Here is a 14,644-nt window from a genome sequence, read left to right as displayed (position 1 = left end):
AAACTCTGTATCCACTAAGCAGTGACTTCACATCCCCACATCCCCAGCCCCTGGCAGCCACCATTCTATTCTGTCTGCATGGTTTGGCCATTGTAGGTGCCTGGTGTAAGTGTGATCAGACAGGATTTGTCCCTTTGTGACTGGTTTATTTCACTTAGGGGATTTTCTTTTTAAAGGCAGAAAAGATAACAGCAAAGTGAACAACAGCGTGACAGTTTTTGGCATCAGGCTAACGGGGTGTATGTAGCTAAATAAGGAGGCCTGGTCTTTTTAAGAATGCTGAAACATACTTGAGCCTTTGTGCTTTTTATATGAATCAGTTGGCCATTGACAGCTTAGGATACTATTTTTTTTTTTTTTAAGTCTGCCAAGTTTTAACAGACTTAAAAAAAATTTAACAATTTTTTCTGCCCATCAGTCTGCTTTCTATCTTCCAAAGTTTTCTTGAGAAATTTCACTGGTGGCAAAGAAAAGATTCTGTGAGCTCCCCGGGGGAGAAAATCAATCACATGCAACAGATCAAGAATCAAAACGGGCTGACTTCTCAACAGCAACACTGGCAGCTAGAAGATGGGGTGGGGGTGGGGGTGATGGTGCCTTGGATGGCATGGTGGGAAATGATTTTAAAGCTAGAATTTTATATTCAGCCAAGCTCTTCATCAAGTGACAGTAGAATGATGACATTTCAGCCGTACAGATGTTCAGGAAGCAACTAGAGGAGGTGGTCTGCTGAGATGTGAGAGTGAACCGGAAAAGAAAACTGCAAGTGATACGGGAAATAGGTGACCCAGCAGGAGAGAGGCAGAGGGAATTTGTAGAGGCTGAGGGTGGGAAATCCCAGGTGACACCTGTGCTTCCTCAGTGCGTGTGGCTGAGGCTGAGGTGGTGACTTCCTTTGTAAGGTGGTAATGAAGCACTTGAAGCATCTCTATGTCTTGAGAGGAGATTTAGAAATAGGATGAAAAGTCTGGGCTTGAATTATTAATAGGAAGAACTGTCAAATCCTAGAGCGTACTAAGCAAAGGTCGGAGGAATACTGTGATTAACTCTGGAGAAGCCTGTTCAGGAAAGGGAAAGTGGTCGTAGTCTACCCAAGGCTCAGCTGGAAGTGCCGTTATATTATCTTAATCCTGATCTTTAAGTTTCCATATAATTATGGAACGTATGGTGAGGGCCTAGATAGGAAAAAATCATTAATGTCTCCTTTTCCACCTTAGAAGTTCATAAATAATGACAACAACCAAAAAACTGCAAAGAAGCAATATGAAATTGTTACTAAAAATCTCCCAAAGGCGGTAGAGGAAATGAGGATACCCTTGCTTTCCACAGGGAATTGGTTCTAGAACCTCCCTCACACACATTAGGTTGTAAGGTCTCTTCTCTCTCTTTTTTCTTTTCTTGGAAACAGAGTCTGACTCTGTTGCCCAGGGTAGGGTACCAGGGTGTCAGCCTAGCTCCCAGCAACCTCACACTCCTAGCTTCAAGTGATCCTCCTGCCTCAGCCTCCCAAGTAGCTGGGACTACAGGCACCTACCTGACTAGTTTTTCTATTTTTAGTAGAGATGGGGTCTCACTTGCTCAGGTTGATCTCGAATTCCTGAGCTCAAGGGATGCCCCTGCCTCGGCCTCCCACAGCGTTGGGATTATAGGCATGAGTCACCGCACCGGGCTTATAAGGTCAGTGTTAATGGTGTGACAATATCAGCACATCTTTGGCAGCCGTATCCCTTTTGGCCCCATTGGCACCATCAGGCTTCTGGACACAGGCAGCATTTTCCACCCGTTTCACGCAGCGTATTTGTCTCAAGTGTTATATTCTTTTCCAGCTTCTTTACCACCATACATATTTGGGGTCATGAAGATTATTAAAAAGCAGGTAGCCATTTCATCCCTTTTCTTAAAGTCTCCCACCCTCATTGCCCTAAGAATAAAACCGCAAATCCTTGGCATTCAAGGCCCATGTGGTCTGTGATTGAACCCCCTACCCATTGCTTTGGCCACCAGACTCGCTCTTTATACGCCAGTAAAACTGGGGTGCTTGCATTTCTCCTAAGCACTGTGCCGTTTCATGCACAGGGGTCTTTGCTCTGGCTGTTCTTCCTGCTTAGTTAGAACAGCCACTCCCCACCTGTCACACGCCCACTACCAGGCCAGTCCTTTCTAACATGACTCACTCTACCCCTTAATCAGCTCTTCCTCCAGGAAGCCTTCCTTGACCACCTCAGGCAAGTGCGGAGTCATTCTTTGCGTTCTTATAGCACCAATACTAGTCCCTATCAGCAGAGGCACAGAACTAATGTATTATCTTAACACTAGCCATGTGTCCAGGAGGCGGTGACCTTCTGAAGGGCTGGAGGAGCATGTTTGTCTTGGTTACTGCCTTCTGCCCAGTACCTGACACAGCTCATTCCCACTAGGGCTGGAGCTAATCTTATGGGTTATTGGGTTGTGGCCACTTGTGCAGAGGCCTCTCTTCTAGGAAAGGAGCCTCATGTCTATTCTCAGACACCCCCAAGGCCATGGCCTCCAAGTTTCCAAACTTAGGATCCTGGTTGGAGGCGCCTTCACCTGGCCATTTGAATGCAGAATTGGATACTGGAAACAAGTTGTAGAATGTGGTTCTGTGAGTCAGAGTTCTGATGAAAGCAATGTACTAGCCAAGCTGCATGGACTTCTGTTTCCATCCCATCAAGGAAGCGCATTGGCCAGCTGAATTGCTTCGTTCAGCCATGGACTCGGCAGATGTTTACTAAACGTCTGCCATATGCCAGGCAGGCGCTGTTCCGGTATGTGGGAGACAGCAGTGAGGAAGACGGAGCAGAATTGTCCTCAGGTCCCTGAACTCCTGGGGGTGGGAAGCAGAGACAAAGCCATTTCAGGTGGTAGCAAGTGGAGAAGAAAGGAGCAAGAGTGTGGGGTGAGGAGGCTGCTGAGGCTGCTCTGGGAGGACCCCTCTGAGAGGACGACAGCATTTATACTGTACTGCGTGGTGACAAAACTGTCTGCTCTCCACGGTGAGGTAGCCACTGGCCACAGCTCGCCACTTAAGTTTCTATTTACATTAGTAAATATAATCTGAAAAATCAGACCCTCAGTTACACTGGCCACATTTCAATAATAGCCAGTCTGTGGCTAGTGGCTCCCGCAAGGGCAATGCAGAGCACTGGGAAAGGGGGGCTGGGAGGGAGACTGATGGGAGGAACGGTGTGAAGGGGAACCTGGATGACTTGTCAGAGCACGCATGCATTTCAAAGAACTGCCTCCTTTAATTTCACTTGTTAAAATCAGGGCTGAAGCCAAGACTAGCTAGGGCTGATGGAATTTTTAAAGGTAGAATGAAAATCATCTCTAGCGATAAGAACCAGTGCAGAAAAGATCTTTATTGAAGAATATAGTGTGACTCTAGCAAGCCCGGAGACGGAGGTTTGCACTGACTGACTCCAGTGGCCGGCAGACAAGGTCACAGTGTCTTCTGGCCACTGGTGTTAGAAGGAAGGAGCCAAGAGCATAACTTCCCAGGTCTTTACCCCACAATTCTTAAAAACAGAACAATGTGAAAAAATATATATCCTTAATGTATTTCTTAGGGAAAGCAGTATTTTGACTTTTGCATTTTAGGAGGCTAGAATTGTATTCGTTTCCCACTAACAAGAGCATCTGGGCCTTGGCTTCCTCTCATATCACTTTTCACGAGATGCTTGTTCCTTTTTTGTGTCTGCCTCTTTGCTGTTAAACAGGTTTTCTCCCTCTCTGTAAAGGTGCCTTTGTTTGAGCCAATAGTTACTTGTCTTTACTGTAAACACAGTGTCCAGTGACGCCTCCTGATTGTGGACAGCCAGCAGCTTTATAGGAGGAAAAAAGTCTTGAAGGTCACTTTCTGGTATTTATATTATAAAATTAGTCATCACGACTTAAAAAAAAAAACTGCCCACTGTTTACACAGGGCCTGTTATCCCGTTACATCTGAATTCAACTAACAGCTAGCATTTGTTGAATCATAACTGATCTGATAAAATGTAATTTGATCATTAGTAGCTGTGTAAAAATAAATACACTCGACTCCTGTTTCATTTGCCCTTGAAGGCTCTAACATGGTTCCAAACTTTACCTTTGAGTCGGAGAAGTCGGGCAGGTTCACGTTGCAGTGTGCGCGCCCCCTGGGGCAGTGTCTACCAGGTACGTGCGTGCAGCTGCAGGATGGAGCTCAGTCCTGCTTCACCTGAAATGCTGTGACTTGAGAGGGCTGTGTCCTTACATTGGATGTCCAACTGAGAAAAGGGAAACCGCGTGAAGCTGTAAGAGCAGAAGCTTGGGTCTCAAGATCAGGTGTAACTGAGGGAAAGTGAGGTCATGATTGCCACCTGGATGCTGTTCTCTCTCTTCACGGTAGGTCTCTTTGGTTACTTTTATTGTGGGCTTTAGCTGTGGCTCGGCTGCAAAGGGAACTTAACACCTTTTGTGTCTCAGGCTCATTTAGGCATATTTCTTCGTTATTCTTTTTTTTTTTTTTCTTTTAATAACTGATTTTATTGTTAGGTTTTCGGGCATGTATAAACTCCAGGCATTGAGTTGCCCACAAAGAAAAAGCACATCCCTGACCCTGCAGGCTCTGGAAGTTCTAAATGGCCACCAGTGTTCTCCTGTGGCCAGTGTTTCTTTTAAGAAAGGTAAAGCAGGCCGGGCATGGTGGGTCATGCCTGTAATCCTACCACTCTGGGAGGCTGAGGTCGGAGCCCAGGAGTTCAAGACTCTCCTGAGTAAGAGTGAGACCCTGTCTCTACTAAAAATAGAAAAAGTAGCCAGGTGTTATGGTGGGTGCCTGTAGTCCCAGCTACTCAGGAGGCTGAGGCAAGAGGATTGTTCGAACCCAGAAATTTCAGGATGCTGTGAGCTATGATACCACAGCACTGAGTGACAGAGTGAGACTGTGTCTCAAAAAAAAGAGAGAGAGAGAAAACCCAAACAGAATAACTCTATGGCTATAGTAATTACTTTCTCTAGTAATTACTGTGTAATACCTTAGTACCTTTAATTTACACAGCAGTTTACTTTTCAGGGAGGTGAAGCTTCAGTAGAAATATTTTCTGGGATTTTTAACTTGATGTTTTAATGGTATAATGATTTCTAAAACAGCTAGTAATAACTGTTGTAGAGGAATTGCTGGGAAAGTAGGCAAACAGTTCATAAGCTGTGGAATGCATGAAAGATATGTATACATGCTGTGCTTTAACATCTGGTCAAAATGTTTGCCACTGACCTTGAATGCGCTGGCGAGGTAGGTAGGCATGGGTAAAGCTGGGGATGGCTTTCTGAGGGTTTGAAGACAAGTAGGTACGTGAGTTGCCCTTCAGACCTGCTTCTGGCCAGGCATTCTGTGCCTCGTAAGGGTTTGCGGCAGTTTTAATATTTGCCTGCCTCACCAAGCTCGAGTCAAAGAGTGGGGACAACGACTACAGTCCTGTCTCTATCAGTGTAGTGATCATGAAGGAGTGAGAGGAAGCACGGAGCTCCATGAAGGAACTTCAAGTCCACAAAGGTCAGGTATTGTCCACGGTCAGTGTGGACTGTTGAAAAAACAGCCTCCAAACTCAACAGAGGTGACTTCATTTTTATAACTCTTTGACATTTACATGTGCTGGTTTGTAATGTGTGTGACCTTGTTGCTTTTCTGATCTCAGGTGGTTGGTGTGTGTGTGTTTATGTAATGGATTTTTTTTTTTTATTAAATCATAGCTGTGTACATTAGTGCCGTCATGGGTATGTAATGGATTTTTTTATTGTTTAAGATTTATTCATTTTTTTTATTTACACACAGTGAAATTTAGTCTTTTTGCTATGCATTTCTATGAGTTTGTACAAATACATAGTTGAAGAAACATCACATAATCAGGATTGAGAACAGCTCCATTACCTCTCTAATACGTTTTGTTTTAAGTTTCTATTGGCATGTTTGGGTATCAAGTTTATGGCTCCTGAAGACAGAGCCAAGCCATTTGGAAACAAATAGCCCAGCTAGGTCTGACTCTTCATGTGGAAGGTTGAGTGGGGTGACAGAAGCAAGATCTGACTTGCGGGTCCTTTTCACAAGGAGTTGTACATGGGAGAATTGTGCGATCAGATTAGTTGGGTTTTTGTATGTTAATTAATGATTATAGGATGGTAAAATGTATTACACAATTTAAAAAGAAAGAAATTTGTAATAAACACTGTCATTAGTAAAAATAATGTACTGAAAATGAAATTTGATTTCATTTTCTGCAGTTTTCTTTTTTTGGAGACAGAGGCTTTGTCACCCTGGGTAGAGTGCAGTGGTGTCATCATAGCTCACTGCAACCTCAAACTCCCAGGCTCAAGTGATCCTCCTGCTTCACCCTCCCAGATAGCTTGGGACTACAGGTGCAACACATTGCTTGGCTAGTTTTACTGTTTTAAGTAGAGACAGGGTCTTGCTTTTATACATACCCTGTTTCCCCAAAAATAAGACAGTGTCTTATTTTAAGGTGTGCTCCCAAAGATGCGCTAGGTCTTATTTTCAGGGGATGTCTTATCTTTCCTGTAAGTAGGTCTTATTTTTGGAGGATGTCTTATTTTGGGGGAAATAGGGTACTAGTCCCAAACCCCTGAGCTCAAGCAGTTCTCCTGCCTTGGCCTCCCAAAGTGCTAGGATTACAGGCATGAGCCACTTAGCCTGGCCTAGTTTTTTTTTTTTCTTATTTTTAAAGCTTAGTTCAGTGTGGTTTTAAGGGCAGTGAATGCTGCTGGAAGCAAGGACTGCAGTCTGCATAACTCCAACTCACTTAAGAAGGGGAATTTAATGGCTCCTATCCTTGAAAGGTACAGGGATAGACCCCAGACATGGCGGGATCCAGGAGTTTAAATGACATTGTCTCTCTCCCCTCACTCAGCTGGTTCCCTTTGTGTTGAGTCCGGTCTCTGGCAGGCTTTTGGCTTCTGGTATCAAGATGACTGACAGCAGCTCCAGGCTTTTATCCATTTTTCAGTTGGTTAATAGTTCCAAGTCTCAGAACCAAGCCTGGCCCTGATTGGTTCTGCTGCCCCTCCTGGCTCCCATGGATGGGGTGGGGACTAGATGGCAGTGTTCTGATTGGCTAGGCTTGGGTCACATGCTTACCCCAAGCATGTGTGCTTGGGGAGCTGAAGCCCTCCCCTAGACCACAGGGCAGAAATTTCAGTGCTTCAGAAGAAATAGTTCTCTAAGGAAAATCAAGGAACATGTTCATCAGGCAGATCAAGAAAGCATATGTTCTCTAAGGGGCCTTCAGGCCTTGTAGCCAGTTGTTGTTTTTGTTTGTTTGTCTTTAAATATTTTTGATAAATGTCTACTCTAGGCTAACCTTCCAAACAAGCAAAAGTTTTAGAATTGATTGACTGGTTTTTGGCTTATGAGATGACAACCATTTGCTAGCTGTGAGATGTAATATTTTTGAAGAATAGTGGAAATTGAGTGACTGAGGGACTTGGCTAAGCTGAGTTGGTGGGACTTGAGGAGGCCTGGTTCTGTGCCTGTGAAGGGATCATTGATCTGGAAACTAGTGTCTGAGAGTGAAGAGAATCAGTGAGCAGGGTACTTGGTTTCTGAGAGTAAAGAGCCAGGACAGGGGTGGGGGTGTGTGTGTTGTGGTGATAATGCCACAGACTGGCAATCAACTAAAAATCTGGCCCTGATAACCATTGGCAAAAGAGCAGAAATACTGTCTTGGTAGAAATGCTATCAGGCATATTAGGTGAGAATTCATGGAGGTGAAAGACTGGAATTGTTGGTCTAATGTAAAGAGTGATTGCCTTCAAATAAAGTCCAGACCTCCAAACCTGGCATTTGTGATCTGGATCCTTCCCACCTCTCCAGCTCTGTTGTTTAAGGCGCAGCTCTGGAGGCAGGTTCTCTGAGAAGTATTCTTTGTGCCTCTCTGGCTGAAGATGCCTCTTCTGCACTCTCCTCACAACCTGTGTGTCTTTCTCAGTGGTCTCAATCAGGGGCTGTTTTGTCCCCAAGGAGACCTTTGGCAATATTGAGAGACGTATTTGATTGTCAGGACAGGTGGCTGCTGCTGGCATCTAGCTGGTAGAGTCAAGGGATGCTGCTAATATCCTACAATGGACAGGCAGCTCCAAAAGACCCATCTGGCCAAATTGTCACTAGAGCCACAGTTGAGAACCCAGTTACCATTGCACTTACCACGTGGTTGAACGCTTCTGTTTGAATCCTCTCCACTAGGTTTAGCTCTGTGTGTGATCTGTGTCTGACTCTGATGCCACAATGCCTGGTGTAGGGTAGGTCCTGAGGGAAGAGTAAAGATGATCGACATTAGAGAAGATGAAATGATTTCCTAGGTTAGCGACCAGTAGACACGGCATCCACACTTCCCTCTCATCTTTGCATTAAGCAGCCTTAATCCTGGGACTCACTTTATCTCGTCATGCCTTTGTCTTCTCACTCTCCTGCAGAAAAGAGCTTTGAGGTTTACTGTAGCAAATAGTGGAAGAAATTTAAAAAGTGTTTGCATGGTACTTTAAAAAAATCACTGTGTCATTATTAGGGTAATAAATATGTTTGGCCTGGGGATGATTTAAAAATGGACAAGCTGTTGAGATTGAATTGATTTTCAAAGATACAGAATCTGGGAAATCCCACTCAACACTGCTTTCCTGCATGGTGGGTTCCTAGCAATAGTAGGTGCTCCAACATTACTTGTTGAATAAATCTAATCCCTATACTTTAGTTGAGGGCTTTGGAATAAATTACTTAAAAGACCCCATTGAAATCTGTGCATATTCTGTGAAATAATGGTGACTTTAAAGACTCATCAAGTGCTATCTCTGTCTTTTTGTGCCAAATATACCTGCGTGTGTACCTGGGACCATTTTAGTATGTCTGTTAATAACTTAGTTTATTATGTCAATGCCCCCCCTTTGTAGCAAGAGAAATAAAATGTATGTAAAACGTTTCTAAGGTTCATGGGCAAGAAGCTTCTGGAGCAGTAGAGCTAGATGAATTTTTACTTCTGCAGATGAGATCATGTTGTGAATTCTTGGAGTGATAACTCTGATGTGGTTGGATCTTGGGACATCAGTGACTTGGTGATTACGGGCACATTGTAAAGTGTGAGCATTAACTTCACAACCATCCCATCGCATTAGGTGGTCAGTGTGGCAGACATTTCTGTAGTTGGTCCTAATGAGCTGGAGTGTATTATTGCTAGAGATATAAAAATGGTGCGGACAGGTATTAGCCTCTGACTAATTATTTTTTGGTTGTTTTTGAGACAAACTCTCACTTTGTCACCCTTGGTAGAGTGCCGTGGCCTCATAGCTCACAGCAACCTCAAACCCAAGCGATCCTCTTGCTTCAGCATCCTGGGTAGTTGGAAGTACAGGGGTGTGCCACCACACCTGGCTAAGTTTTTCTGTATTTTTAGTAGAGACAGGGTCTCACTCTTGCTCAGGCTATTCTCAAACTCCTGAGCTCAAGGGATCCACCTGCCTCGGCCTCCCAGAGTGCTAGGATTACAGGTGTGAGCCGCCGCATCCAGCCTAGCATTTTATTTCTTTTTATGGTTGAATGATCATTTCATCGTGTGTATGTACTGCATTTTGTTTATCTGTTCATCTGAGGACCCTTGGGATGTTTCCACTTTTTGGCCATTGTGGATAGTGCTGTTGCGAACAATGGTATACACGTACGTATTGGGGTCCTTTATCTCAGTTCTTCTGGGGTACACCTAGGTTACTGTCCAATTTTACATTTTATGTGGTGAACTGGGTGGCCTGGCCACACTCTTTTGGGGCTCCTGACAACCACTTCTGCCCTCACCTTCTGACATATTTTCCCCTACTATATGTGTGTGGGTCTGGATTGGAAAAATTTGATGGGAAAGAAAAGAAAAATCAGAAAGTAACAATTCTGAGAGCAGAAATAATGACTCTTAAGTCTTCTCCTTGGCTGCTGGACTATTTTTGTTTTCATGTCAAGTGGCAGCGCAAGGCAGCATCTCCCTTTTGCCCTGAGACTTTTGCTTAGGAGCAAGGGACTGCCAGAAAATCTCAGCAACTCCCCATAGAGACGTGTGTGAAAACCATGTAAACAGGGGACATCGTCTAAGTGGGTCATACTGAATATATGATGCGGGGTGGAGAACTATTGCATTATTAAATATTTCAGACTAAGAGGATACGGGAAGCCTTGCTTTGCACAATCCTGCTGGCTTTGTGAGTTCCATGTGGGAGAGTCCTGGGGGGGGGGGGGGCTGGAGGGAGGCCTGCTTTGAATTTGAGCTGCTTGTGTTTTGGTTGGTGGTATGCCTTAGGAACGGAAGAGAGCCAGCTCTCCCTTCAGCCACCCAGGCTTCCGGCTGGCTTTCCTTTTAACTCTGGCATTTCATATGGACCCTAAGCTGTGAAAGCAGAGATCACATATGGCCTGCTATCAAGCATGAGAATTGCCTTTTTGTTCTTGAAGAGTTGACCAAAGCAAGTGGGAGAGGAGGAAGAATACATTTTTTTTTAAAGCATGAAAATATTAATACATTATGGTAATTCTTCCATTCCATTGTCCCCTTCCCATCTTGTGCTGTTATCTGGGTGCCAGGATTTTTACTTTTTTCTAGGCAGAATCACATTTGGCCATAGCAGTGGCGAAGTGATGGCTTTTAAGAGTCTTAGAGGGAAGGCATATTGACTCTGGAGTGGGACCCCCTGGGGCATGCTACTTCATGTCTCTGTTGGGGCTGGGGCTGGGACTGGTAGGGCTGGGACTGACATGGTGTTGAAGTAGCCCATCTCTAAGTCTTCCCCCTTTCTCCCCCCGCTCCCCCAGCTTAAATGTACAAGACTTTTTTTTTTTCTTTTAGGGAAAGAGTCTCATTTTGTTGCCCTCGGTAGAGTGCCATGGAACCATAGCTCACAGCAACCCCCAACTCTTGGGCACAAGTGATTCTCTTCCTTAGCCTCCCAAGTAGCTGGGACTACAGGCGCCCACCACAACACCTGGCTATTTTTAGAGACAGGTTGTGTCTAGTCTCGAACCTGTGAGCCCAGGCAGTCCACCCACCTCGGCCTCCCAGAAGACTTTTCAATGTAGCCACTACGTAAGAGAGCCTGTGATGTCTAAAGCACTGCATGTGTCTGATTTCTGATTGGAGTGAAGTATGTTGGGCAGTTCTGTCCTACTCTGTGTATGTAGGGTGAGGTATTTCTTCTTGATTTATCCCGACCAATTTATTTTTACTGCTTCAGAAAGAAAACAGCAGCTTTAATGCAAAAACCATTCTGGCTCTAATGATGGCTGATGGGATTTGAATCTGGCTTCTGTTTTAAAAGCTGCCTTAGACACCTGGCTCTCTCTTCTGGCTGCAGCGACCCTGTTGGGGACTTTGTGGTTGTCCATGTATGATGCATGTCAGGTAATGTTCTTCTCACACTAGTCCAGCGTTTGTTGAGATTCACCGATGTTACCAGTTGCTGGGGACCCAGAAATAAGTCAGGTGCACTGCCCCCTGGGGCGTACAGTCTAGGGTTCTTCCTGCTCCTTCTTGGGAAAAGGGCAGTTTTGGGCCCAGGATGGCAAATTCACCATAAACTTGAATGGGAAGGCTGCTGATAATTTATTTTTATTCATAGCATGAACGATTATGTCAGCCTCTTTTAATAAAATCACAGGATTTTCTTTCTTTCTTTCTTTTTTTCCTTAACATGCTGGCTCTGTAGCCAGACTGTTGGGGCCCAAATCTCAGTTGACTTTTCTGTGAAATGGGATAATAATAGCACTAATTTCATAGATTTATAGGGGATGGGAGGTGACATGAATGCATAAGAAGTGTTCACAGGAGGCGGAGCATGATGGCGGATGGGACGGATGTGTAGCCCACCTCTCCCAAGTCATCAGGTGAGAGGAAGGGGGGTCTGGACCTTTAACCCGTGTGGATTATTGGTGTGGACAGACAGCTAGAGACGCACAGTGAATTGGCAGATTGCTGCACATGAGGTGTAATTTAAAACCACGGACTCTGTTGTAGAGATTTTCCCTGTTTAGCCGTGCTGGCTGGCAGACCCCTCCCTCACAGAGGACAGCAGTTTGCAATTCCTGACAAAACCCAACTGACAAAAATTTATTCCTGAGCAGAGTTTGGCACCCCCAAAGGGGAGCCACTCAGAATCACAAGGTACTAAGCAACCCGATGGAAAATTGAAAAGAAGGGATCCTGCCTGGGAAACAGACATTTTGAATTGTCTGAAATGGCGGGCACCTTCCCCCAGAACAACAGGAGTGATTAAATAGACCGGACCATTCCTGATGGGGAATATTGGTGTGGGCCGGCAGTTCAGGCTGTGCTGCGAACTGGCGGGTGGCTGGACTCAAAACTCCAGAGCCACAAAAACTGAGTATAGGTTTCTGCGCACCACAGCCGTGGCAGCAGCGAGACCCGGCAGCAGCCTCGGGAGCCGGCAACAGCCGCGGTAGCCAGTTTGCAGGAGAACGCGGGAACAGAGTGGAAAGATTTGTGAAGCGTGGACTCCTGCACTGAGTTGGGAGGTCAGATAGGAGTGCTGTCTGGAACAGAGCAGCTGAGGTTGCACAACAATTAGGTAAAAAAACTTTGACAGAAACTCCAAAATGGTGATCGGCCAGGTAGGGTGGTTACCCTGGTCACAGTATAAACTGTGAATCAGGTATAAGGCTGGGAACCACTCACAACGCCACCTGGTGTCCAGAAAGTATATTGCATTATAAATATATTCCTACAAAAGTTGATCCCTAAGTCATATATATAGATGTATATTTCTACATATATACAAGAATAATGTTTTTGTGGTTGGTGACTTTTTTATTTTTCTCATCATTTTCTTGGAGGAACTATTGTCAATTTTTATTATTTATATATATATTTTTATTTTTATTTTCTCTATTTTTAATTATTTCTTCTTTTCTAACTTTTTTATGAACACCACTTTTTTTCCCTCCCTTCTGTCTTCCTCTTCTTCCCTTCCTGTGGTTTCTGAGAATGCTAACATCAGATTTCTAGAGGGTTTTTTGTTTGTTCATTTTGTTTGTATGTTTTTTACCCTTTTTCACAATTATTTTATGATTATCATTATTTTTATTGTAGTTTTTCTTTTGTTGTTGTTGTCTGTATATCTATGTGTTTCTGATTGTTAATGCATCTGTGGGCTTGTGTGTCTGGTAGCCTTTTTATCTGTTTATTTGCTCATTTGGTCTCAATGAGTTTGGTGATTTGACCTGCAATTCTGAGGTCCCAGCACTCCCGTCTACTCTCACTCTGAGGTCTGGAGGCCTTCCCCCCAGGAGTCCAGATTCTTGGGTGATTTCTCGAGGGGTGTAGACAGGGCCTGGACGGCAGCTGGTCAGTGCTGATTCTGCGGCATGGGAGTGAGGAGACAACAGTTGGCTGAGAGGGAATCACAATGGAGTGGCAGTGCCCTGAGGCGCAGAGCAGCAGCCGTTTTTGACAACACTACGGCCCAGATATTCGAAAGCCACAACCCCTGTCTCCCTGAGCAACCAGAGGAGGCTGGGCATCTTCTCAGGAGGCAACCACTGCAGAACAGATCTGGGACTGAAACACAGGCCTCGTGGGTAAAGGGTCTGCCTGTGGTGGTACCGGCCTGGGTGGAGTGTGGGGACTAGAAAATGCACGCCCAGAGCCGGGAAATTCCCAGGGTGGGGCTGACCCAGAGGACTGCTTTACTGAGCCTAAGACGCACCCGGCCCTCAGGGGATCATCAGCCTATAGACAAAGGAAGGCAAGAGGCTAGAGCTGACTGTGCTATGAATACAAACCTGCAGAAGCAAAGACAGGGCCTGAGGCACAGGTTCTGGGAACTCAAAACAGCTTCTCTTCTGCAGAGGAATTTAGCAGGGACAGAAACAAATTCCCACAAAGTTGTTCTGTTCTGTCAGTAACATCAATTAGAGGCGGGGCTGGAACTGAGTGAACACCCCCCAGCCTCCATCAAACACCCGAGGTTGTCAGGACTCACCACCCCCTGCTGGATAGAGGCAGAGAGCAGTGGCCTGGCTGAGCAGATACAGATGTCCTTGTGATTCAGGCAGGTGCAAAGCCCTGGAGTATCTGCTCACGGGAGGCAACTGAGTTACAGCCCTGCGGGGCTATCAGTGACCGTGTGACTGTGTGACAAAGGTGCAAGGTGAGGAAGGAGGCATCAACCTTCCGAGACTACTCTATTTTCTGGGTGGGTCCTCAGGACTTCACGGAGCACCGGAGCAAGTCATATTTCAGTTGTCACCAGACCCTGCGATCTGGGTTCCAGAGGCCTTTGAAACACTCACACCTGAGACAGGTGCTGCCTGAGACAATTGATTTGGACCTTTTGAACTGAGGCAATCGCCTGAGGACTATTCAAGTGGTGCCTGGTGTGTGGTTGTAGGAAGGTTTGATTTTCCTTTTCCAATTGTTGCCTGTGGGGGGCGGGGTGACTAATTCCTGGTATTTCTCCACAGCTGAGACTTCAACCCAGAGTAACTGTTTCATTAGGGTACAACAGAGACCAGCTGAAAACAAGACAGAACCACTTAGCCCCACCACACCAAATAGGTCCCCAGTTTCTGAGGCTGTAGCACTGTATGGGTCCTCAACAAAGCTCCAGG

General features: G+C 45.3%; 1 protein-coding gene across 6 annotated transcripts in view; it reads left to right on the top strand.

Moving 5' to 3' along the window:
* PALM2AKAP2 (PALM2 and AKAP2 fusion) overlaps window positions 1-14,644 on the top strand; it is a 524,781-nt gene that overhangs the window by 438,468 nt on the left and 71,669 nt on the right. The window lies entirely within an intron of this gene.

Source organism: Nycticebus coucang, chromosome 2 (genome assembly GCF_027406575.1).
Source record: "Nycticebus coucang isolate mNycCou1 chromosome 2, mNycCou1.pri, whole genome shotgun sequence".
NCBI lineage: Eukaryota > Metazoa > Chordata > Mammalia > Primates > Lorisidae > Nycticebus > Nycticebus coucang.
Note: the sequence above shows the minus strand (reverse complement) of the source record. Positions and strands in the feature narration are given on the sequence as shown.